Source organism: Myotis brandtii, unplaced genomic scaffold, assembly GCF_000412655.1.
Source record: "Myotis brandtii unplaced genomic scaffold, ASM41265v1 scaffold455, whole genome shotgun sequence".
Classification (NCBI taxonomy): domain Eukaryota; kingdom Metazoa; phylum Chordata; class Mammalia; order Chiroptera; family Vespertilionidae; genus Myotis; species Myotis brandtii.
Window position 1 is genome coordinate 2,626,193 of NW_005367384.1, and position 26,843 is coordinate 2,653,035.

At 45.8% G+C, this 26,843-nt stretch overlaps 1 long non-coding RNA gene across 1 annotated transcript; it reads left to right on the forward strand.

Moving 5' to 3' along the window:
- The first annotated feature begins 530 nt into the window (after positions 1 to 530).
- Positions 531 to 26,837, forward strand: LOC106727612. The gene is made up of 3 exons (XR_001363840.1): positions 531 to 653; positions 20,894 to 21,129; positions 26,756 to 26,837. It is a non-coding gene; the product is annotated as an uncharacterized LOC106727612 (long non-coding RNA).
- Positions 26,838 to 26,843: the final 6 nt, after the last annotated feature.

Below are 26,843 nucleotides of genomic sequence, written 5' to 3' on the forward strand. Positions count from 1 at the left end.
AAATGAAACAAAGAAACAAAGCTTAAGAAAGTCATAGGTGGCCCACACCTGAGTGTCAGTGTCTGAGGTTTGGAAACTGTCTCCCACGTGAGTATTTCTCAGGACTCCGACCTCAGATCTCCTCTCATACTGTCCATTCTCTGCTCGACTTCCCATCTGAAAACACAGATCCAGTCGCTGCTGATGAAATGTGGATGTGGATATCTCTAGTTCTCTCCTGGGCTGTCAATGCAGATTTAACCGCCTAGCTGTCCCCACCCTCACATCCCACTGATGTCATGGCCAATGGGTTCAGAGAAGATGAGTCCACAGAGCAGAGCCAGCCTTAATGCCTGAAGGTTCCCAAGCGTTACAGAGAGAACCCTCAAAGCATCACAAATCCAAGGTCAGGGCATACCTGGGGAACCCTACAGGGAAAGGTTCAGATAGCTGAGACAGGAGGTCAGGAAGACGCACAGGGAAGGCAGCCAGAGCTAGTGCACTGAAATGGTAATAATCACTACCATTCATTGTGCCAGGTACCTGTCCAAGGAGTTTGCATTTCATCCTCACAGCTATGGAAGAGACTGAATTCGTTTATTCTTCCTTCTGGATTCCCAGCTCCGTTTCCTGGCCTGCCTAGCGTTTGGAGCAGCCATGTGACTGATTTCCAGGTACTGTGGAATGTGCATTGCTTCTAGTTGTGGTTCATAATATACCCTCCCCACCCCCCATCCCATCTCCAAATCATCTCTCTCTACGCAGTAGTTAGCAGAACCACAGAAAGGAAGGAACGCGGGTGAATACCCACTTGGACTGTCATGTGAGTGAAGTAAACCTTTATTATATTAAGCCACTAGGATTTGAGGGCTTAGCCCTTGTAGCAGCCAGAGTTCCCTATTGAATTCCACAAGCCCATGCCTGGTGCTGTTACTATTACCATTTTCAAATGAGGCCCTTCCGGCAAGTAACTCTCCCAAGGCCACAACCAGTAAGAGCTGGAGTCAGGATCCCAACCCAAGCCTTTCAGCCCAGAGCCCATGCTGGCAGCCACCGGTGCTTTCCTGCAAAGGGCTGTGTGGATTCAGGGAGCTAACACATAGTGGCTGACACCCGTCAGTGCTGAATAAAGGCTGTGGTTCTTGTTCCTAGTTTTTGAGTGTCCGGGGGCTTTCACAGACATCTTTCAATCCCACCCGGCCCCCTTCCTACTGCCCTGCCTCCCATGTTGACCTTGACCCATCACACCTACTGTGTGCCTCTGACAATCTCCCGGGAATAGATTTGATGCCTTTCTGCCCTCTTTTTTGTGTGCGACCATAGGTGTATATAGATGTTCCGCCTGCAAACGGAGGTAATGGATGTGTGTGGATGAGTCCGCTTGCCCTGTAATAAAGTTAGGGGTCTGTCCTGCTCCAGGTTTTCATCACCAGCTTGAATGCAGCTCTTTATAGGTGTGTGAGTCAGATGGAGGATGAGTCACGTTGGGGGAATAGCTAATATGATAGAAGACAAAACCAAGACTCTAAATGTTCTCCACAGGCTGGGATGATGGGCCAAAGCCACGGAGAAATTTAATAGAGAAAAACAAGCGGCAGAATCTTAGAGGAAAAGGGCCCGAAAGGTCGGGGGCGGGAGCCTCTGATTAAATTCCGGCTGGATGGAGTTCCTCCCTCCTGACTTTTACTATTCTAGTCACACCTGTTTCTATCTGATTTTCTCTGAGTGTGTGAAGAAATTACTTAATCTATTTTGAAATCTGGTTAAATTCCCCTTAACTGGGCTAGCTTAGATTTCTACACCCCGTCAGAAGCAGACCTGTATCTCGTCCGATGTGTGATCTTTGCTTTGGAAAATGTCTAGTGATTGCACATCAGTGTTGCTTAAATCAGAGTTGCTAGGATTGCTCATTAAAGTGCAGGTTCTCTGGTCCTGCCCTGGACAGGACATGGCCTGGGAGCCTGCATGTTAGCATGGCCCTATGATAGTTCTATGCATATGTGAATCTGTGGCTTTGAAAGAAAATAGCTAGGTACTCTAATTTCTTGATAGAAATAGAAGAGTCACCATTTGGAAAAATGATCTGTTCTGTGAACATTCGTTTATGCTGATCTGGTTTTATTAAAGATTCCATTTTTACACAAAAAGTATAACTGAGCAGAAAAGCATGCTATTCAATATTCTATAGAAAAAGCCTAGTGGTTTGGATTATAAATCCATGACCAAGTCATCTGCCCCCACCCCCCCTTCATCGGGTGTCAGGGTACCGAACAGCACAGGAGTCCCTGGGGAGACATGAGTGCCCACTGCTGACGGGCGTGTGAACCCAACCTCCGGTCATAAGAAACATCACAGAGGGAATTATTAAAGTGCAGGTTCCCTGGTCCTGCCCTGGACAGGACAAGGCCTGGGAGCCTGTGTTAGCACGGCCCTATGATAGTTCTATGCATATGTGAATCTGTGGCTTTGAAAGAAAATAGCTAGGTACTCTTACATTAAAGTGCAGGTTCTCTGGTCCTGCCCTGGACAGGACATGGCCTGGGAGCCTGCATGTTAGCATGGCCCTATGATAGTTCTATGCATATGTGAATCTGTGGCTTTGAAAGAAAATAGCTAGGTACTCTAATTTCTTGATAGAAATAGAAGAGTCACCATTTGGAAAAATGATCTGTTCTGTGAACATTCATTTATGCTGATCTGGTTTTATTAAAGATTCCATTTTTACACAAAAAGTATAACTGAGCAGAAAAGCATGCTATTCAATACTCTATAGAAAAAGCCTAGTGGTTTGGATTATAAACCCATGACCAAGTCATCTGCCCCCACCCCCCCTTCATCGGGTGTCAGGGTTCCGAACAGCAAAGGAGTCCCTGGGGAGACATGAGTGCCCACTGCTGATGGGCGTGTGAGCCAACCTCCGGTCATAAGAAACATCACAGAGGGAATGACCAAGTCAAAATGCAAAGTCCACTTCCTCCGCGATTATTTTTACTGAAGGTCAATCGTGTTTTGATATGTCCTTATCTGCCCGCCTGTCGTCCCTGTCTAGTGCGAACATGTGCACTCATTCTATTGAGTGAGAAAGACCACTCATTCCTCATGTGTCCCTTTGTTCTGTGGCCTAGTGTTTGCCTTGGGGGGAGTTCTGGGCAGGTCTAAGATTTTCCTGCTCCTTTAAATCACCAGAACAGATTTCTTTTCATAGTGAATATGTCCAGTCCCATATAGTAATGAACACCAGCCAGAGCTTGCTCCTGACCCCCGGGCCTACTGCCTGCAGGACAGGACAGGGCGGTGGCGGCTGCTCTCCTTCCTCCGCTGGCTCCTCGACCACTTGCTAGCTGCTATTTGTGGCCCTGGTGAGGGTGGGGAGAGGGATTACGGAAGAGGTACAGTTTCTGGCTGCTGTAATGGGAGTGGTCTCTGGCCTTGGCAGAGTTTTAAAGCTGACTCTTCCCTCAAGGCTTTCTTCTGTGGTTCCTCTGAGGTGCCCCACAGGATCCTTTCCCATGAGTCAGGCTGAGTAAGCCTCCAACACTCAGGCTCTTGCCCTCACGGCTCCACCTTCTGCTTGGTCAGCTCATCCTCCCAGCAGTGCCTCTGGGCCAGGGCCCTTTGCAGTGGCTGCAGGTCATCTTCTTCCTTCCCTCACACATGTGACCCACCAGGACACATCCCTGTTCTATAGTTGCTTGTGCAAGTGCCCATTGTTTCCAGGGTTCTCTCGCTCTCTCTTTCTCTATTTCCGCCTCAAGCCCTTTGCCTTTATATTTTTCAGACACATATTATGTATCAGTCCCCAATATGCCCCCAAAACATGCTAGACTCTCTGAGTGTCTCCTAGCAACTCCTGCTGATTTAAGGGGAGGGCACAACATTAAATTTCCCTCTAAAGGAATGTCTCCTCCTTGGTTCTCTGAGGCCTCTTCTCCATAGGATGGAGGTGGGTGACAGATTAACTCTGGCAACACTGGTTTCTTAGTTTCATATTGTTTCCTGCATGCGCTCTAACACCCATTAGGATGTGGGGACTTTGACACCCATTACGTTGTTTCTACCTTTGGGGATTCCAAAGCACCAGGTGCACCCAGGTGTGCCCAGGTACAGCCCGGGACAAGTGGAGGGGCAGCTGGGATGGATGGGGGCACCCCTCATCTCTTGCTGGGCAAGTGTGTTTATTCCAAACTGAGAGAGAAGCGCGAGCTTTGAGTGTCTTCAGGAGGCAAAGCCCTGCATGACAAGCACAGGGGGCTGACCTGCTCTTTCCCTGGCAGCTTCCCTCTTCTCTCTTGTGTGTCCCTGCTTCCCCTGTTCACCCATCCCCACCCCCTCAGTCCCAGCCCCCCTCTCTCCCCACTTTCTGGGCGGGGGTCTGCTCCCCCAGTGAGCTGTGCTGCTGGCTGGCTGCCGTACTAACAGCTCTGCTCCTTCCCCAGGCCTTCTCCTGGGGTCTCCTCAAGGCAGCCTTTCCTGCTTCCACCCGCATTGACCTCTCCCACCTTTCTTTCACTGTTTGTTCCCCACCACCCCTTTCTCTTCGGTACTTTTGCCTTTCGCTTCTCATCCTTTCTCCAATTATCTTCTCCATTTAGTCTTTCCTGCTCCCTTACCTTCCCTCCCTTTCTCAGTCTTTTTCTTTTTTTGAATCCTTCAGTCCCAGCCCCCCTGTCTCCCAACTTTCTGGTGGGGCGAGGGGGCGCGGTTCGCTCCCCCAGTGAGCTGTGCTGTTCCACTCCCCCACCACCCCTTTCTCTTCAGTACTTTTGCCTTTCGCTTCTCATCCTTTCTCCAATTTATAGGTATTTATCTTCTCCATTTAGTCTTTCCTCCTCCCTTACTTTCCCTCCCTTTCTCAGTCTTTTTCTTTTTTTGAATCCCATTTTCTCAGCTACCTTCCTGGCCATGGGTAGCCTGTGACAGCAGTAAAACCTGGGGGAATTGAAGAGATCCTAGAAATAGGTACATTTAGATCACACTTCATGGCCATGTTAAGTAGAGCACAGGCAATGTCCGTGGTCCTTTCCTGATGACTCCAGGTCAGATGTGCCTGGAAGCACTTCACAGGTTGACTGCACTTGAGGGTCAGCATGGCTGGTTCTCAGCTGTGTAGATTCAGAAAACTTTATGGATTTATCCTTTTGGTTCACTGGGAGCTATCACGGTTGCAAAGTAGAGTCACACTGTAACATTCACAAGAGATCATGTTGCTCAAACTCTCCAAAGGTTTGCCCTCTTGCTGAAAAGAAAACTCCAAGTTTTCATCGTGGCCTACCAGGCCTGCCTGACCTGGGCCCCCACCTCTTCTCTGAGCTCATCTCTACAATTCCCCCCTCCTCTAGCAGATGGTCAGTGCCAAGCCTGAACCCCCACGGAATTGCCCCAGAGGACAGCTGTAGACTCTGCCCGAGCCATCCTGCCTCGCTGGAAGTATTCTATGTCCTCAGGGGCAGGTTCCACAAGCCATCTTCACCAGTGAGACAGGAGCCGGATAAACAGCCAGCTTCCTGACTGCTCACTGGGCGGTTCTGGGGCACATTCCTTACGTTCTCAGAGGTCCCCAGCAGAGTTGAGCCTCAGTTGCCCGAAGCGGTAACCCACTCATAAATGCCCCATTTATTAGCTTCCCTTCTTTCCCTCTCTCACTTCCCCATTCTTTCTTGTGCTTCCTAAGACCACCTCCAGAAGAAACCACTTGCATGCAAGTTCTTACCTCAGGGAGGATGAAAACTAAGACACTGCTCTCCATTACAGCCACACCAGCTTCCTGTTTCTAAGAGCTCAGAGTCTTTACACTTTCTGTTCCCTCTGCCTGGAATAGTTGCTCCCTCCAGTCCTTCAGGTCTCTGCTCAAATATTGCCTTCTCTGATGTACATATAAAGTAGAAGCCCCTACCCCTATGGAATCACTCCCCATTCTCTGCTTTATTTCTCTTTTCATCACCAATGGCTACCAGGCCCTTTGCATGTTGATCTGTTTATTTATTGACAGTCTCACAAGCAAAGGCTATGCTTTATGAGAAGAGGGACACAGTCTGTTCTTTTGCGTTCATGCCTATATTCCCAGCCAACATCAAATGAATGGACACAGAGGTAGACAACAGAGAGAAGAGAAAGAATATGTGTGGCTATGGTCTCATACACACAACTTGGCTTTAATGGCTTTTGTTGGTAATAGCTCAAAGTCTACAAGAGGGAAATGTTAGCACCATGTGAGAAAGACCTTGGGACATATTCAATTGCCTATTTTCTGCAAAAGAATTTGAGGAAGAGAGTTAATGTCACAAATATGTCTGCTTCCTGACTTTTGTTACAAGAAGTATTTTAGATTCTAATTATAGCATGATTCACAAATTCTTTTCATTTAGAAAGTTCTGTTTTTCAAAAATCTCAGACCTGTGCCACTCTGTAGCTTAACATGCTTCTATCAGGAACAGGAAACATTCAAACACGATTTCCTTTGATAAGGGCCACCTTTCAGGTGGTGGCCACTGAGTAAGTATGACAAAAAATGTGGGAAGTAATTCCTACACCTGTCCCATCAGGTTTGAGGGTCCACCTGCGCTTGCTTCTCATCGTCTCTTATATTCCTTGGCATACTATCCCCATGGATATGATCTGGGTCTCTCTTCTATTTTATGTCCCTGCTTAGATGTCACCTCCAAGAGAAACCTTCCCTGGGCACCATCTAGAATAGGAAGCCTCTACCCAGTGAATCTCTTTTATATAGTGTGGCTGTGTTTTTCTTCCTGGCACTTATTACTTGTAGGCACGTATTCATGTCTTGCCATTTCTTTACCATTATCTGCCATCCTAGAATGTAAGCTCCCTGAGGGTAGGACTGTGTCCGTTTTGTCACAACTGTATGGAGAGTGCCTGGCATGTAATAAACACTCCATAAATACTTGATGGGTACAAGAAAGATTGAGCACGTGCAATAAGACAGGAAGCAGGGAGCTGGGCTGCTGTGTCCTCAAGGTCGGATCACCAGCCAAGCTCAGGGCCCAAGCCTTCTGACTCCCCCTGTGAGCCTCCCCGCCCATCCCGCTCTTTGCTTCTCCAAAGCTGTTCATCGCCTCGCTGACAGGCAGGGTCATCCAAGAAAGTAAAAGAGGAAAAGAAAAATGAGGCACAGGAGGGCAGAATGGAGAATCTAGGCTCTTTTAGCAGCCACTATTCCTTATTTCTTGCTGGAGTATTGGCACCTTTAAAAGCCTTGACTGAAAAAAAAAAAGCCTTGGCGGTCCTCCCCAACCTCCCCATTCAATCACCAACCACGGTGACTAGAAAAAAATAAAGGGGGAAGACAAATCAATGTGCTAAATCTTCCCTGGGCTCAGCGACAGCGGCCCCTGCAGCTTCCCTGTGCTGGCCACAGGGCTAAGCTCTCCAGGCCTCTCCCTGAACCTGATGCCTGGAGAGGGGAGCTTGCATGTTAAAAATAGGCTCCCTCCTCCTCCTCAACCCTTTCCCAGCCTGGACTAGACAAAGGAGGAAGCCTCTGGGACTGCCCTGCTTTCCCAGCTCGGGTTCTCTGTCCCTGGTTCTCATCTGCCCTTTCGTGCTGTCTGCTCACTACCTTCTTCCCGTTCAGTCTCCACGCCCCTCCGTCCACTTAACCAGCCACTCGCCCACAGTTTCCCCGTTCACAATTCACCTTTGAATTCCTTCTCTGTTAGGTGTGTAAGGGGTGAAAGGAAGAGGGACAATTGTTATCTGAGTGTAAATGGTGGAGTTGAGAACAGAATCATATTTTGAAAACATTAAAATGGCTTATTTTCGTTTCTTCTTTAAATCATACTGCCTTCAGTTCTCTCCCCGCAAGTCTGAGCCACGAGTTTCCTGTCCCAGGGGAGGAGAAGGTGGGTAGAACAGAGGCAACTGATTGCCTTTCAGTATCAATTCTCACTCGACCCCTTAATCAAGAGCTTGGTCTTGAAAGCTAGGTTTTGAGGAAAGAGAGGAGGGATTTCTAAATTCTAGAACTCCTCCTCTGACACAGCAAGAGCCAGGCCTGGTTGGATGGATGGGTGAGTTTTAGCAAAGGCAGGTCCCTGTCAGAGAGACCAATCCAGTGGGCAGTAGAAAGAGGGGTATGAAGAGTGAGGAGAGACCAAGCTAGGACATGAGATCAGGTAGGTTCTTGTTGCTCTTTTCTAGGAGTGGACCATTGTGTGTTTGTGTGTGTGTGTGTGTGTGTGTGTGTGTGTGAATGTGTATGAGTGTGCTCATGTATGTGAGTGTGTTTGTGTGTGTAGATGGCAGACAAGGAAGAAAAACAGTAGACCAACAGATAGTTCTGAGAATATTAAAGGGAAGGTTGGGCTTGTGGCACGTGCTCCTGGGTACACCATAGAGGAGGCTCCCAGCTCCCAGTTGATGTCCCACCTGCCAGGGTGAGGAAGGAGCAGTTGTAAGGCGTTGGCTGGGGAACTGGATGGAGAGACCTGAAACAGCACTTCTGACCCCCATCGCCAGCTTGGGAAAAGCAGAGGACCCAGACATTCTTACCTGGGCCAGAGAGGATGCTGGGAGTGCTGGGGCAGACTGAAGCCTGGTGTGAACAAGGCTGGCCTGGTGTGAACAGGGCCGGGGTGGGAACAAGGCTGACCTGGTGTGAACAAGGCTGGCCTGGTGGGAACAAGGCTGACCTGGTGTGAACAAGGCTGGCCTGGTGGGAACAAGGCTGACCTGGTGTGAACAAGGCTGGCCTGGTGGGAACAAGGCTGACCTGGTGTGAACAAGGCTGGCCTGGTGGGAACAAGGCTGACCTGGTGTGAACAAGGCTGGCCTGGTGGGAACAAGGCTGACCTGGTGTGAACAAGGCTGGCCTGGTGGGAACAAGGCTGGCCTGGTGGGACCAGGGCTGGCCTAGTGTGAACAGGGCTGGCCTGGTGGGAACAGGGCTGGCCTGGTGGGAACAGGGCTGGCCTGGTGGGAACAGGGCTGGCCTGGTGGGAACAGGGCTGGCCTGGTGGGAACAGGGCTGGCCTGGTGGGAACAGGGCTGGCCTGGTGGGAACAGGGCTGGCCTGGTGGGAACAGGGCTGGCCTGGTGGGAACAGGGCTGGCCTGGTGGGAACAGGGCTGGCCTGGTGGGAACAGGGCTGGCCTGGTGGGAACAGGGCTGGCCTGGTGGGAACAGGGCTGGCCTGGTGGGAACAGGGCTGGCCTGGTGGGAACAGGGCTGGTTTGGTGGGAACAAGGCTGGCCTGGAAGAGGTGGAACCCTCCTCTGAGCTGGTTGTAGAGGGACAGCTGAGGAAAGAGGGCCCCAATGGCAGATCTCAGTGACCTGACTGAGGGAGCCAGGCTGGGAGCAGGTGACAGGAGGTGTGACTTCCCAGAATTCACTTGGGAGGCATTTTCAGAACAACTGCTCAGAGGAAGGCTGGGGTAACCCCCACAGGGGTTGAAGGGATCTGGGAACCATCAGTGGCTGTACCTGAAGGAAAAGCAGGGCACATCTGACATCTTGCAGGGAAGGAATCCATGCCCTGGACTGTGGATCTAGAGAGCACAGGACTCCCAGGCAACAGGAGCTTTGCCACCTACTTTGCTATGGGACATTTAGACATGACTGTTCTGACACACAGTCACTGATTTCTGTCTTCTATAACAAAGGTGTTGCTCTTTGACCCACAGATGTGGATTGTACCCATCGCCAGCTTGGGAAAAGCAGAGGACCCAGACATTCTTACCTGGGCCAGAGAGGATGCTGGGAGTGCTGGGGCAGACTGAAGCCTGGTGTGAACAAGGCTGGCCTGGTGTGAACAGGGATGGCCTGGTGTGAACAAGGCTGGCCTGGTGGGAACAAGGCTGACCTGGTGTGAACAAGGCTGGCCTGGTGGGAACAAGGCTGGCCTGGTGGGACCAGGGCTGGCCTAGTGTGAACAGGGCTGGCCTGGTGGGAACAGGGCTGGTTTGGTGGGAACAAGGCTGGCCTGGAAGAGGTGGAACCCTCCTCTGAGCTGGTTGTAGAGGGGCAGCTGAGGAAAGAGGGCCCCAATGGCAGATCTCAGTGACCTGACTGAGGGAGCCAGGCTGGGAGCAGGTGACAGGAGGTGTGACTTCCCAGAATTCACTTGGGAGGCATTTTCAGAACAACTGCTCAGAGGAAGGCTGGGGTAACCCCCACAGGGGTTGAAGGGATCTGGGAACCATCAGTGGCTGTACCTGAAGGAAAAGCAGGGCGCATCTGACATCTTGCAGGGAAGGAATCCATGCCCTGGACTATGGGTCTAGAGAGCACAGGACTCCCAGGCAACAGGAGCTTTGCCACCTACTTTGCTATGGGACATTTAGACATGACTGTTCTGACACACAGTCACTGATTTCTGTCTTCTATAACAAAGGTGTTGCTCTTTGACCCACAGATGTGGATTGTACACTTTACCTGTCCCTTGTACTCTGTGACAGGTGACCGACTTCAGGAGTTGACTTCTTGCTCAGGGCTACACATACGCTTTCATGTGGATGTGTGAAGAGTACAGGCCAAGGCTCTCACACAGATCTCTACTAGTGAGCTATTGCTGAGCAACAAATTATCCCCAAAACTTGGTGGTTTTAAACAGCAAACATCTACCATCCCACAATTCCCGTGAGTCAGGAGCCTGGGAGTGGTTTAGCTACACTGGCTCAGGTTCACTCGTAGGCCATGTCAAGGTGTCGGCCTGGCTGCAATCTCTTGTGACGGCTCATATGGCCACTTGAAGCTCACTTGTGTGGCTGTTTGAGGCCTCAGAAGATCTGCTTCTAAACGCAGCCATGTGGGCCTCTCCACAGGGCTCCCCAGGACATGAGACTGATAGGTTAAAAATATTTAATAAGGAAGAGTGTGCCAATTCTGAATACCTTTTTATGGAAGCATAACACAGATATGAAAAGTGCACAGATTTCACCTGTATGGTTCAATGAACTTTCAAAAGTGAACACAAGCATGTAACTACACAGGTCAAGAAATAGAACATGACCCAGAAGCATCCAGAAGCATCCAGAAGCCCTAGTGCTCCTCTGAGTCATCATCTCTCTTCTTCCTCCCAAAATGTAGTCACTACCTTGCCATTCAGCACCAAATTTGGCTGGCTTTTTTTTTCTCCAGCTTTATTGAGGTTTAATTGACATATTTACCTGTGTTTCAGCTTTATATAAATGGAATCCTGCCGTATGTATTTATTTGTGTTTGGCTTCTTGCTTAACATTCTGTTTGTGAGGTTCATTTGAGCTATAGCATGTAGCTGTGACTCAATGATTTCATTGCTATAAAGGATTCCATGCGGAATATACTACAATATATAAGATATAACAATCTGTTCTACCATTGATGTGCATTTGGGTTAGTTCCACCTTTGGGCCAATAAAGACCACACTTGCTCTACACATCTTTATACATGTCTTTTGGAGCACATGTGTATGCATTTCTGTTGGCCATGGTGGTAAGAAGAATGACAGTCTGTAAAGATGTCTACATCCGAATCACCAGAACCTATGAATATGTTATATTTTGTGGCAAAGGGAAAGTAAGGAAGCAAATAGAAGCAAATTTGCTAATCAGCTGAATTTAAGATAAAAAGATTATCCTGGGTGATCTGGTTGGGTCCAGTGTAATCACAGGGGTCCTTAAATAGGGGGAATTAGAGGAGGTCAGAGCTATACAGTGTGAGAACTCACCCCACTGTTGCTGGCTTTCGGACCATTACCAAGGACTGTGGGTAGCCTCTGGAAGCTGAAATGATCACATAATCACATGATCAGTGAACACAGCTTTCCTAACACCTTGATTTAGCCCAGGAGACACATTTCAAACTTCTGAATTAAGCCACTAAGTTTGTGGTAATTTGTTACAGCAATCAGAAATTAATGCAATGATGTCCTTACCAGTAGAATCATTGGGTATGTCTGCATTTATCTTTTGAAGCTATTTCAAATAGTTTTCTAATGTGGTTGTGCCAGTTTTCTCCCACAGGAATGTGTGATGTTCCCGTTTCTCCATCTTTCACAAGGGTTGGTATCATCAGCCTTTTTTAATTATAGCCACTCTGTTACAGTATCTCATTTTTATTTCAACTTGTATCTTATCTTTCATAAAGTGCTTGATCAAATCTCTTGCCACCTGGTGCCTTTTTGCCCTTATGGTAAAGGAAGAATAGAATTTAGAACATAGCTCTCTAGTTCTCTATTCATAAAACCACTCTGCATTTTCAAGTCACAAAGTTGGGATTTTCTTAAATGTGTTATGAGACTTTTCCCCTTCTTATTCTTCTTTAAAAATAAAAAAGAGAAGCAGATTCTAGCCTATATATCACAGTATGGCTATTTTAGTGAGGTTACAACACACACACACACACACACACACAGAGTTATAAACATACATGGGTAGGGGGCATTGAAGAGAAATATGCTGTAACTTTTGAAGTCACTAGCAAATATGTTTTAAAACAGTAGTTGTAAATACCAACAGATTATTAGGATATTATTTATAGATTCACTAGAAGCCCCGAGCACGAATTTCGAACAGTCCCTAGGCCTGGCCTGCCATCAGGGCCATCTTCCCCAGCTGCCTGCAGCCGGCCCCGCCCCCCCTGCCGCCACCAACCAGAGGTTCCCCATTCGCCATCGGGCGATCAGAGCCTGCTGGCCGGGGGGAGGGACCAAGAGGTCAGCCATTCTGCCTGCTCACCAGCCTCACCACCCACCCCGGTTCCCTGTTTGCCATTGGGCGATTGGAGCCTGATGGCCTGGGGAAGGACCAAGAGGCCGGCCATTCTGCCCACTTGCTGGCCCCGCACCCCACCGTGAGTTGGCAATTGGAGTGATGGCCTGGGGAAGGACCAAGAGGTCGGCCATTCTGCCCACTTGCTGGCCCCGCACCCCACCGTGAGTTGCCCTCTGTGTGTGGGGCGACCGGAAGGGCAGGAGCCTTGGCCTGGCGGTACTCGCGCCCCCTACCACCCACCCCAGTTCCCCATTAGCCATCAGGCAATCAGAGCCTGCCGGCTGGGGAAAGTGACCAAGAGGTGGTCAGTGCGCCTCATAGCGTTCTGGTCATTCTGCCGTTAGGATCAATTTGCATATTACCCTTTTATTATATACGATAGAGGCCCAGTGCCTGGGTGGGGGCCAGTCAGCCTGCCCTGATGGGGGCCCTGGATTGGGGTAGGGGTCCCCGCTGGGGGGCAGGGCCAGCTGGGGTGAGGGGCTGTGGGTGGTTTGCAGGCCGGCCCCACTCCCAATTGGGGTGAGGGTCCCCGCTGGGGGGCAGGGCCGGCCGGGACGAGGGGCCACGGTTATTCTGGTCTCTGGTTGTTCTGGTCGTTCCACTGTTTCGGTCACTGGGCTTTTATTATGTAGGATAATCTGTGCATGAGGAGGCTATTTTACTCAGGGATTCTGTGGCGAGTATGTTAGGACAGGCCTGGGTTTAGAATGTTGGGATTGAAATTATTTTCTTTAGCTGATATAACTTCCCAAATTGATCATACAGTCAGTGACTCATACAATCCATTCCAGAATACTCTGCTACTTGTTAGGAGAGTTTTATTTAATTTAAGCATTTTCATTATTGTGGGTTTTTATTGTGCACTGTTCAGTTCTGAGTCTTGGGCAATTGTTATAATAAGGTTACTAGTCAAGACTGCAGATAAAGAACAGCAATTCAATAATTAAAAGGCAACCAAGAGTGCAATCTGTTGAGTAGCAGAAAAATCAGACGTAAAAGTGCATGAAGATGGGCTAAAAGCCAAAAGTATTAATGCAAAATAACATTATTTCCCATGGCGAACCAGTATGTGTTGGGGCTCCTGTGTTACCAAGGGGATTTTGTGAAATTATCAGACCAACAGCATTGGGGAAGACAGTCCTGATTTTCATCTACCCCTGATCCTTAGATTATCTCCTCTCAGAATTCCCATTTCAATACTTTCAGGGTTTTATTAAACCAGGTTCTATTTCTTCATATTTTTATTAATTCCTTCCCTTATCTACTACCATCCATACCTTCCACATGACTTTCCATGCTCAGAAACAGGAAGTCTTTCCCTTTTTTGCTTGTTCATCTCTGCTTCCATTCCCCCTAGTTCAAGTGACAATTTCCCACTCGGCCTCCCACGGACTCCTGGTCTGTCTATATCCATCCTTGCCCCACACCACAGCCTGGGGGGTCTTGTTATACAAATCTGAGCCTTCTGTTCCTCCCAACTCCTCAAAGTGGCCTGAAATGTCCTGCCTGCTCCACTAGCCTCTTCCAGAACTCTCTCCCTCTTATTCTCTGGGATCACCTATCCGATCCTAAAACACACTGTGCTCCTTTCTTTTCTACAGACCTCCAACCCCTTCTGCCTGACTAACGGCCAGCGTCCTTCAGTCTCAACCTGAACATTGCTTCTTTCAATAAGCCCTTCAAGTAATTCCACCCTAGGGCAGGTCATGTTACTTTGTTCTCAGCAACCTTTATTTCTCCTTCCTAGTACTTAGCACACCTGTGAAATTTTAATTGTATAACTCATCTATCCCTTTAACCTTATTGAGTGTCTACTGCAGGGGTTCTCAACCTTCCTAATGCCGTGACCCTTTAATACAGTTCCTCATGTTGTGGTGACCTCCAACCATAAAATTATTTTCGTTGCTACTTCATAACTGTACTTTTGCTACTGTTATGAATCGTAATGTAAATATCTGATATGCAGGATGTATTTAGGCGACCCCTGTGAAAGGGTCGTTCCACCCCCAAAGGGGTCGCGACCCACAGGTTGAGAACCACTGGTCTACTGTGTGCCTGTATTAGATTGCTAGGGCCCCCATAGCAAAATGCCACAGCCTTAAATAACAGACATGTTTCTTCTCAGTGTTTTGGAGGCTGGAAGTTAGAAATTAAAGTGCTGGCAGGTTTGGTTTCCTTTGAGGCCTCTCTTCTGAGTTTTCAGATGGCTGCCATCTTGCTAGTCCTCACATGGCCTTTGCTCTGTGTGCATACATATCTCTGTCCTAATCTCTTCTTCTTATAAGAACCCGAGTCATATTAGATTAGTGCTCCATCCTTATGGCCTCCTTTAATCTTAATTGCCTCTTTAACGGCTTGTAATGGGCTGAATATTTGTGTCCCCCTCAAAATTCACATGTTGAAATCTAATCCTCAATGTGATGGTATTTGGAGGTGGAGCCTTTGGGAGGTGATTAGTCATGAGGGCGGAGCCCTCACAAATGAGATTAGTGAGGGTACCATTCTAAGAAGAGACCAAAGAGCTGGCTCATTCTCTTCCTGCCACGTGAGGGCACAGTGAGAAGTCAGCAGTCTGCAGCCCAAAAGAGGGTTCTCACCAGAACCCAACCTTGCTGCACTCTGATCTCACACTTACAGCCTCCAAATTTCGAGAAGTCAATTTATGTTGTTTAAAAACTACCCAGTTTATGGCATTTTGTTATAGCAACCTGAGCTAAGACAAAGTCCGGTCTCCACATACAGTCACATGGGGGTTTGGATTTCAACGTATGAATTTTGGGAGAAACAATTCAGTCCATAACCGTGCTCACCACTGAATACTAGTCTATGTTAAAGAACAAGACAGACAGGGCCCCTGTCCATATGGAGCTTATAATCTGGGTGAGATGGGGGAGTAAGTGGGGCTGACAATAAACAAGGAAACTAATGAATGACTATATAATTACAAATTATAAGAAGTTCTCAAAAGGGGAAAATGGGGTGCAATGAGAGAAAAGTGTGGAGCACCTCTATAGACTCAGGAGTTAGGGAAGGCCTCTTGGAGATGTTTTTCAGTTACGACCTAAGGCTAAGAGGAAGCTAGCCATGTAAATCCTCCACATTACTGCTGTTCCTTCGGCCAGAGGCGGGCAATTAGGTGGGAAAGAGTGTGCATGTTTGGGGAGAATGTAAGAAGCCGGGATGGTTGGAATGCAGTGAGTGACGGGGAGAAAAACAAACATGAGGCAAAGTTGGAGAGGTAGGTCGGGCTAGGTTTCCTAGGGCCTTGTGACCCTGGTAAGGACTTAGGAGACTATTTTTAGGACATTGGGAAGATTTTTAAAGATTTTCAGCAGAGTAGCTGTGACACCACTGCTATTATGTGGGGAATGGACGGTGTGGAGGCAAATGAGAAAGCAGGGTTTGCAGTTAGGTTATTTCCAATGAACTCCATGGGGAATGATAATGGTTGGGATTAGTAAGGTGGCAATGGACATAGAAGAGGAACTGGTTAGAGAGGAAATCCAAGTTCAGATTTGGACATTTTTGTTTGAGATGTTTGTGATATATTCAAGCAGGTGGGTCCAGTGGTCAGTTATACCAGCTGGGGAGAAAGGTGGGGTGCAGGCTGGAGAGATAAGAGAGTCTCATCTGACCTCAGGGGCAAGTTGTAAAGTCAGTGTATAAGACCAAAGCAGACACAATTTGAAATTACCTTTGAAAACTCTAGTATCTCATGCACCTGAACCTTTGGGAGCTCAAAACTAGGGTTTCCTTCTTTTTCTTTTTGTATTGTGGCCACTCCCATCTCCCCAGCCCCACACAATATCTTATCTGGGTTAATGGACACCCAAGCCTGGTTTGTGGAAATGGGGAAAACGGGAAAAGATTTTTTTCTTTGCCAAGTGGGTAGAGTGAAATCACTGTTCACATAAATACAGCTTTCATGTATAAACCGGAGAATCATTAGCAAACAGATGGTTTTTATTCATTTTTTTATTTAATTTAATTTGTTGTTACTCCTCACCTGAAGATATTTTTCCATTGATTTTTAGAGAGAGTGGAAGTGAGGGGGAGAGACAGAGAGAAACATCAACTAGTTGCCTCCAGTGCATGCCCCAACCAGGGCGGGGGTTGAGCCTACAACTGAGGTACGTGCCCTTTACTGGAATTGAATCTGAGATCCTTCAGTCTGAGGGCCTTTGCTCTATGCCCTGAGCCAAACCGGCTAGGGCAGTGATGGCGAACCTATGACACCTCTGACACGCGAACTCATTTTTTGGGTTGATTTTTCTTTGTTAAATGGCATTTAAATATATAAAATAAATATCAAAAATATAAGTCTTTGTTTTACTATGGTTGCAAATATCAAAAAATTTCTATATGTGACACGGCACCAGAGTTAAGTTAGGGTTTTTCAAAATGCTGACACGCCGAGCTCAAAAGGTTCGCCATCACTGGGCTAGGGCAACAGGTGGTTTTTAAATTCGTGGAAACGGGTAAGGTCACTTAGGAGGAGAGGGAAGCAAAATGAAGGCTGTGTTAGCTTCCCAAGACTGCCATGACCAAGCGTCACAAACTGGTGGGTTCAAATAACAGAAATGGGTTATTTCATGGTTCTGGAAGCTGGAAAGCAGCACTCAAGGTGTCAGCGGGTCCATACGCCCTCTGAAACCTGCAGGGCAGAATCCTTCCTTGCCTCTTCTAGCTTCTGGTGTTTTCTGGCAATCCTGGGCGTTCCTGGGCTTGTAGATGCATCACTCCAATCTCTGCCTCTGTTGTCACAGGCCTCCTCCTCTCAGGTGGCCCTGTCTTCACGTGGCACTCTTTCCAGTGTGTCTTTCTTCTTTTAAGAACACCAGTCATAGTGAGTGACGGTCTGTCCTATTCCAATATGACCTCGTCTTAACTAATTAGAACTTAAAGATCCTATTTCCAAATTAGCCCACAATCTGAGGTGTTGGGGGTTAGGACTTCAGCATGTCTTCTGGGGGACACAGATGTATAACAACATATGTCCGCTGTTAGAGTATCACACAGAATGGTTTCACTGCCCCCAGAATCCTCTGTGTTCCACCTATTCATCTTCTCCCTCCTCCCAACCCTTGGCAGCTACTAATCTTTTAACTGTTTCCATAGCTTTGCTTTTTCCAGGTGTCATATGGTTGGAATCTACAGTAGATAGCCCTTCAGACTGGCTTCTGTCACTTAGTAATATGCTTTTTAATGTTTTCCCACGTTATTTCATTGACAGCTCATTTTTAATTGTTGAAAAATATTCCATCATAGTGTACTCCCAACAGACTTTTTAACATTAAAAAATAAAAGACCAAAAACTATATCATATTAGTTAAATAGCAAGAGCTGAATTAAAAAGAAAAAGCTGTTAGGGCAGCTTGCTTGGGGGAAGGGATTAGGCAGAGAAGTTACATGCCCAGTCCTGTTGATGGCGTGTCTCAGAGGAGAGAGGGATTATGGGCTGTTGTAAATATAACAACCCCGGTATTTCCCTTCTGATTCCTCCTGGAAACACAGCTCAGCTGCCAGCAACTTGGTCCCCTGAGTGTAGGGCCTGAGCAGTCACCCTGAGGCACGGTAACCAGGCCTGATACTGATGGCAGACTAAGAAAAAAATGCTGAAGTCCAGTACCTCTCAAACCACATCACTTTTTGCTCTTTACCTGACACTTAAGATATGCAATAGCCCTAACCGGTTTGGCTCAGTGGATAGAGCGTCGGCCTGCGGACTCAAGGGTCCCAGGTTCGATTCTGGTCAAGGGCATGTACCTTGGTTGCAGGCACATCCCCTGTAGGGAGTGTGTAGGAGGCAGCTGATCGATGTTTCTCTCTCATCGATGTTTCTAACTCTCTATCTCTCTCCCTTCCTCCCTGTAAAAAATCAATAAAATATATTTTAAAAAAAAGATATGCAATAAATGCTTGAATGAATGGTTGAAGAAACACACGATAGGCCCCAGATTTGGGGACTGAGCGAAGGTGCAGGGAGAGAAAGATCCACTCATTAATGAATCTTGTGGTAAGACCCGGAGATACTACTGCTGAACCCACGACCCGTTTACAAACTGCTGAGCACTGAGGAGAGACTTTGCATTAGATTCAAGCCAAGACATCCCCAAGATCCCTGACAATGAAGGACATAAACGCCTAGAGCCAGCCAGTAGACCAGAGGAAAATAGCTTTGTGTGTTTATCCCCAATTCTCCTGCTACGGCCGGATCCTCAGCGCCATCTAGTGGTGCGCTATTCAGGATGGCTGCGCTACCAACGCAAGGAACCAGGGTTTCATGCCCTGGTTTCAAACTACCAAGGATTAGAGCCTTCCCCTTAAGGTTCAAGATAAGAGACCGCGTGGAAATAATGAACACATCGAGAGCTTTAGAATTAACGTCAGAGAATTTTAAGCCATAGAACTTAATCTGAGCAATTATAGGCACAATTAATAGCAGGATTTAGTATTTATGCTTATCGTTTTTGCAGTTGGGGATACTGAACAATTTTGGACAATGAGGCCAACCAAGATAAAAAGTAAAGCTGTGCAAAGGAAATGTAGAACTGAGAAGTGAAAAAGAGAATCTGATCCAGCTCCTACGCCCAGGCAGAGGAAAAGTCATTTCCATTTCTCAATTACAGCAACTTAGGCTCCGTTAAATGCCCAAGGTCAAATGTGCAAAGAGTGAGGCAAGAACCCGACTGGGTGCAGTGTTGCTTTCTTTTGCTATGCTGCTTCAGAGTGCTCCTTTCTTTTGATATTTGCCTTGTTTTTGCTACAATTGCATTGATATTCTCCTACCAGTGGGTCAGTCATCTTTATTCTATTCTATACCCACAAACTGTCCTTCTAAAGGCTTGGGTCACCCCCTCCCTCATTCACTGGATGGCAGCTTCTTACACTTGTTATACATTAAATATATATAATGTCAACTCATATTCCCTTCATCTGTTATGGACTTTTAGGTTCATGTCTGTATGTAACATTTTAAGTATAATTAATACAATTCACAATGGATTTTTAAACACTGCACTTCTATTTTTAAGAGCATACGGTTTGGCCCTCGCTGGTTTGGCTCAGTGGATAGAACATTGGCCCATGGACTGTAGGGCCCCGGGTTCGATTCTAGTCAAGGGCACATACCTCAGTTGCAGGCTCAATCCTGGCCCTAGTGGGGGCACATGTGGGAGGCAACCAATCCAGGTGTCTCTCTCACACTGATGTTTCTCTCTCTTGGTCCCTCCTCCTCCCTTCCACTCTCTCTAAAAATCAAAGGAAAAATATCCTTGGTTGAGTACTAACAATAAGTAAATAAATAAATAAATAGGAAAAAAAGAAAGAAAGGAAAAAAGAGCATGTGGTTTGGAGTTAAACGGAGAACTTATATGTATTTGGCATTAATTACTCAGTAGGTGATTTTACAACCAATAACCTATTTAATTTTCATGATGAGCCCTTTAGGTAAGTTAGAGAATTACCTTTATATTGATGAAGAAACAGAGATTCAGACATTTTAAATAACCACTCCTAATGATGTAATAACTGAAAAGAAGACCTGGAAATTAAACCTGGGTGTCCTGTCTCAAAGTTTGGTAGTATTTCTACGACAACTCTCAATTCCACAAGACTTGAAGTCAGGAAAGTCTAAGTTTTATTCCCAACTTAACAAATACATGAAACACTGTATCCTATATCATTCTTTTGGAAATCTGTATGTTCATATATATATCAAAGTTTCTATTGAATTCTAATGTAAAGACACATGTTTAGCCTAGTCATTCCCATGCTCATGGAATTATTGGGTTTTTGTTGTTGTTTGGTTTGTATTAACTTTGCTCTGAAATAGGACTCTATAAACACACCATGAGAAACGCTTGTGGAGATAATATACTGCAGAGTCTGACTGGAGAGATAGTTGTGAACTGAAAAAGGACTCAATATTTTAAAATCATCATTGGGTATACTTGCCAAAAAGAGCTCAGAGCATAATTTTGAAATTCTTGTTTGTAAACTTCCCTGTTCAAGAAAGAATTAAGGTAGGGAGAGCAGGATTTCAGTGGCACAGTGATTATCTCCAGGGTTCTCCATGAAAATTATAAATGTATCTATGGTAGAATATCCTCTCACTTTCTATTTCTGCCATCTCTCACCTTTTCTTGGTTGCTAGTCACTCTGGTGGCCCATCTTAACCTGTCCATCTCTGTGTGCCCTAGGTTTCAACATCACCTCTGACACCTATTCTGAACTATGGTCACCTGGAACCTTGTGGCCACTGAGGGCAAGAGACTTTTACTGCCCACTACCCCAAAGACATCATGTTGGCTGGGCCACTCCAATAGTGCCATCACAGTGAAGGAGGGCACTGTGCACTGCACCCTCCACCAGAAGAGACACATGTTGGAGGCAACAGCTATGACATTTGTGTGTGCTGCAGAGTCCCATTGCACAGGTGAATGAAAAGCCATCAGGTTTGAGTGGACTTAGAGCATGAGAGGGCTCCTCTGCTGATCTGGTACCATTGACTTTGTCCTTCAGCCCTGAAGACCTAGCAGATCTAATCATTCTCCCAGGGTCTGGGGGAGAGATCAGGGTGTTGAATGAAGCGTACAGCAAGACCCATGAAGGATTCACAATTTGGTTTTATTTTGCATGCCTGTCATGCTTTGCCAAAGCCACCATCTGGGGACTTAGCAGGGGCCTTATAAATGGTCATGGTATCTTGTACAACATTGCTCCTAACCAAAGAGCCCAAGTTAGATAATGGGCTACAGCCTGTTGAGAGTCACTGGTCTCATTATGTAGCCAACACCCAGAAGCAGCTGGCCTTATAGAACAGTAGAATGGCTTATTAAACTTCAGGTATGCCTCCTGCTGGTTAAATAAACACTCTCAATATGGAGTGCTGCCTGGTAGGTTGAGAATATTCTTTGAACCAGCGTGATACATGATAACTATTCCTCCTTTAGCCAGAATACATGAGTCAAGAAATAAAGTAGTAGAAGTAGGGATGGTGCAGCTCACAGATACCCAGTGACAGTGACCTCCTTCTAAAATGTTTGCTTCATGTCTCTATTGTATAGAAAATGTAATACCCAATAAAGAATTGCTGGCACCAAGAGAATCATATTCTTACTGAATTTGAAGCTAGACTATCAGCTGGGTATTGCCTCCATTGAGGTCACTGGGTAAAGGTAAAACTCAGGGTTATGCTTTTAGCCAATGTCTCTGACACATCTTATGCATCAGTTAATGTCTACCGACCCATTTGTCTCTTGTTCAGGCACCACTGTGGCAGCCAGCTTTGCATGTGCTCTAACTTTGGAGAGGCACAACCAGACTGCAACCATCTTAATGCTCTTGCCTTCTATCCCTGGGTACCTTATTCCTATTAACTCTCTTATAGTTTGCCTCTCTGATGAATGAAATGAAAAAAAGAACTAGATAAATGGAGAGATACTCCATGTGTTGGATAGGAAGACTCAATATTATCAAGAAGTCATTTCTCCCCAATATGATGTATATGCAATCTCCATAGAAATCCCAGAAAGTTCATTTATGGATTTTGATTCTGAAGTGTATATGGAGAGGCAAAAGACCCAGAATAGCCAACACATTATTGAAAGAGAAGAACAAAGTTGGAGGACGGATGCTACCTGCTTCCTTAAGACTTACTGTGAAGTTACAATAATGAAGACAGTGTGATATTGGCAAAGGAACAGAAAATAGATCAATGGAATAAAATAGAGAGCCCAGAAATCGACCCCCCCCCCAAATATAGTCAACTGATCTTTGACAAAGGAGCAAAGTATCACAATGGATAAAGGAGAGTCTCTTCAACAAGTGGTGCTGGGACAACTGGACATCCACATGCAAAAAAAAAAAAAAAGGAATCTAGAGACGACCTTACACTTTTCACAAAAATGAATTAAAAATGGATCACAGACCTAAATGTAAAATGAAAAACCATAAAACTCCTACAAGATAGAATAGGAGAAAAACCTACGTCACCTTGGGTATAGTGATGCTTTTTAGATACAACCAGACACGATTCATGAAAGAAAAATTGATAAACTGGTCTTCATTAAAATGAAAAACTTCTGCTTTGTGAAAGACAGTATCAAGAGACTTAGAAGACAAACCACAGACTGGGAGGAAATATTTGCAAAAGACACATCTAGTAAGGGACTGCTATCCAAAATATACAAAGTATTTTTAAGGTTGGTCAGAGGGATTGTGTGGAAATCATTCATTAGTATGAATCTATTGTGCATTGTCTTTGAAAATCATCCTTGTTTTGTGTGTGTGTGTGTGTGTGTGTGTGTGTGTGTGTGTGTGTTAGAAAAAGAGAGAAAGGTGTGCAAGTTTGATACAATTGAAATAAGCATATGAAAATCTACTTTACGAGATTCGAGCAGGAAATGCAAATTAAAATAATGAGGTACCACCTATTAGAATGGCCAAAATCTAGAACAGTGACAACACCCAATGCTGGTGAGGATGTGGAACAACAGGGACCCTCATTCATTGCTGGTGGGAATGCAAAAGGGTACAGCCACTTTGGGAGACAATTGGTGGTTTTTTAAGAAACTAAACGTACTCTTACCATAAGATCCAGCCATCATGCTTTTTGGTATTTTACCCAAAGGAGGTGAACACTTATGTCCACACAAAAACTTGCACATGGATGTTTATACACACACACACTACCAAAACTTAGAGATAACCAAAATGTCCTTCACTAGGTGAATGGATAAATAAATGGTGTTCACCCAAACAATAGAATGTTACTCAGTGTTCACATAAAAAATGAGCTATGAAGCCATGAAAAGACATGGAAGGAACTTAAATGCATATTACAAAGGGAAATAAGCCAATCTGCAAAGGCTACATACTGTATGATTCCAATTATATGACATTCTGGAAAAGATAAAACTATGGAGACCATAAAAAAATCAGAGGTTGCTGTGGTGGGGTGAGGAGAGATAAATAGGCAGAGCACTGAGGATTTTTAGGGCAGCGTAATTCACTTTGTATGATATTATAAAGATGGGTGTACATCATTATCCTTTTGTCTAAACTCATAGAATGTACAAGATAAAGAGTGAATCCTAAGGTAAACTATGGATTTGGGGTGATTATAATGTGTTGATATAGGCTTATCCTTGGGGTAGGGGGAAGGGGAGAGAGAGAGAGAGAGAGAGAGAGAGAGACAGAGACAGACAGACAGACAGACTCCGGTGAGTGATGTTGATAATGGGAGGCTATGCAAGTGCAGGGGCAGGGGGTTATATGGGAAATCTCTGTACCTTCTTCTCAATTTGTTATAAACCTAAAACTGCTCTAAAAATAAGGTCTTAAAAAAGCTACTTAAGTTTGTTATAGATAGAATTTCCACCTTCTTGTTTCAGAATATTTAGAAGTTGGGTTACTCTGGCAGACTGGGTTTTGCAAAAACAATACTGGAGACTGCTTGATGCAATCAACATGGATCCAATCTTTGTCCCTTTTCACTCCTACATTAAACAGGCAGTTGGAAAGTGCCAGCCAGGGCCCAGATGTCATCAGGGGGAGTAGGTGGCAACAGATGACAAGGGGACACATTAACAAAAGAAGTGACATTCAGGAAAAGGCAGAGCCCCTGTAGATCATGCATGAGAACGGGCATTACAGAGGGTTCTTGTAAGATCCCATGTCATACTCTGGAAGACATTCCCTCTCCTAGGACCCACTGTTTTCTTGAAAGGTCTCATTTGCATGTTTCCAATCTGATAGTAGTAGATGCAGTGGGTATTAAAGGTTACAATAAGGAAGAGATTTGAAGCATAAATACCATAAGAACACCATTTCATACTTTTTCTTAAAGGAAAACAAAGTAGGCTAAAGAAGGATCTGTGTGCATAAAATGAGTAAATAGACCAACATGAATGTTATAAGAATTTGTAGATAATTTTCTGTGATAGAAGTTCTGACTGAGGAGGATCCATTCTCACAAGCAGGATCCATTTACTACATATAAGGCTATTCAAGGTGATATGAGTGTTATATCACTTTTTCTGAACCTTTACCTCTGTTTTATTGTTAATAAATCTGTAGAATATGAGTATGGCACAGGCCCAGGGAAATAGTTGGAGAATAATTTTAGGAACAAAAATAGTTTAAGCATGTCATTGATGTCAGTTACTGTAGCTCCTTTCTGCCATCTATTTTTATCTGTTTTGTTCCTTTCAAACTACATCTTTTTTTTTTTTTAAAGCACTGTCCTCACTGTGTCTCCTATCCATTAATAGCTTGTGGCTTGTAGTTTATCAATTCGGTGCTCTTGACTTCAAGGATCAGAAATCCTTGACTTTGACTGGTTTAACAATAAGGAATTTCATTATTTCACATAATAGGATGTCTAGAGTTTGAGCAAGCTCTAGGCATAGAAGAACCATTTGGCCCAATGATGTCATCAGGGACCTAGGTTCTTTTCATCTTTTCCCTCCCATCCTCTGTGGGCTTTGCCCCAGGCTGACTCCCTTCATGGCTCAACTATGGTTGTAGCAGTTTCAGGTATTTCCACACCTGTGATCCTAGCTAAGGGAAAATGTAGGACCATCTCTCTTTTAAACAGCTTTTTGAGCCATAATTTACATACCATACAATTTTTTCATTTAAAGTTCCTAATTCAGTGCTTTTAGTATATCCATGGAGTGGTGCAACCATCACCACAACCAATTTTAGAACTTTCACCACTCCAAATCCCAACTACATTCCTTGGTTTATGGTTCCTTCATCTTCAAAGCCAGCAGATACCATAATTTTTCTTTCTCTCCTCTATTTCCCTTTTTCTTTCTCCTTCTTTCTCTTTCTCTCTCTCATCTATCTCATCTGTGGTCTCCTTCTCATAAGGACACCTGTGATTACATTGGGTCCACCTGAATAATCCACGATAAACTTCTCATCTCAAGATCCTAAACTTAATCACACCTGTATGGCATTCACATGTTTCAGGGATTCAGACGGACATCTCCGTGTGTGTGTGTGGGGGGGGGGGGCTGTCATTCTGTGTAACATAGTTTTCAGTGTTCAGAATTAATACCTGTTAAAAAGGGCGGGCAGGAAGCAGGACTGGGCAGAGGGAGAAGCTGAGCTGTTATGCAGCCTGTAAACGGGAAACCAGGTTGCAAGCCCTATAGGGCAGGAACCCGAGGGGTGCTGTACTTGAGTGCATGCTGGTGCCTCGCAGGAACACACTTAGCAAATGTTGCGTTGACAGAATGATGAACTGAAGGAGGAAGGAAAGAAGCCTGGACTGAATGGGTTGGTCTCCACACCAACTGGGGTTGGGGGTGGGAGAGGAAAAGAGAATTAGAATTGCTGGTTTATCTGTAGCTTTCTTGTTTTCTGGAATCTTTCACTATATTGTGGCCAAAGAGACGTGTAAAATGTAAACCAGATCACATGGCTCCTTGGTCTGAATCCTCTCAATGCCTTCCCATCCCATTTGGTATAATGTCCGAACCCCTTACCACCATGGCCTGTCTTGCCCACCTCTCCAGCTTCTTCCTACCCTTTACCCCCAGTTACCTTGGCTTCACCCACATTGACCCCTGACCTGCCAAATGCCTCAGGCTTTAGAGTTTTGCACTGGCTGTTCCCTCCCCTCTGGCTCTCTGTTCCCCTGGATCTTTGTTTGACCTGCTTCTTCTCACCTTTCAGGCCTCAGATTAATTACCCCTCACTCAGAGAGGCCTAACTTTGCCTAATTTAAAATAGCTCTTTCTCCCCCCCCCCGCCCCCCCCCCGCCCCCTTCATATCACCTGGTTCAGTTTCTTTGTGGCCCTTATCACTATCTCACATTGCCCTGTTCATTGAGTTATTTCCTTGTTGTCATGCCAGGTCCGAAAATAGTGTTTGCCTTGGAAGGCTTTCCATAAAATATCGTTGAGTGATGGATGGATGGATGGATGGATGGATGGATGGATGGATGGATGGATGGATGGCAGGCTGGATGGATGAATAAATAAGTGAATGAAAAATGAAGGTAGCCCCCAGGTGGCGGCCTTTGCACTCCGCACTCCTTACGTGTCAGGATCCCGGGCCGGAACCCGAGGGCGTCGGCAGCGGTTTCCCTCAAATGAGCGGAGGGAGCTGAAGGGAGCACACAGGAAGGCCGGCGC